The following is a 283-nucleotide window of genomic DNA, read 5'->3' as shown; positions in this document are numbered from 1 at the left end:
CCTGTCCAAACTGAGTTATAGCGTAGTGGGGGAAGCTGTGTTTTTGCATTGGTACAAGACATCTGGTTTACATCTTTTTTTTCTTTCTCCCTCTCACTTCCTGCGGAGTACCACTGGGCCTGCAGAGGAAAAAGGAGAGAAGCTGACAATCCTTTAAGTGATAAAAAAAACAAAGGCGAGTTCAATTTTTTTTCATTTTTACTATTTTGCCACAAAGAACCTGAATTGTCTTGTGCCACACACACACACACACACACACACACACACACACACACACACACAC

Source organism: Austrofundulus limnaeus, unplaced genomic scaffold, assembly GCF_001266775.1.
Source record: "Austrofundulus limnaeus strain Quisiro unplaced genomic scaffold, Austrofundulus_limnaeus-1.0 Scaffold966, whole genome shotgun sequence".
In the NCBI taxonomy this organism is placed as follows: domain Eukaryota; kingdom Metazoa; phylum Chordata; class Actinopteri; order Cyprinodontiformes; family Rivulidae; genus Austrofundulus; species Austrofundulus limnaeus.
The sequence above is the reverse complement of the archived record's forward strand: the minus strand, read 5'-3'. Positions refer to the sequence as shown.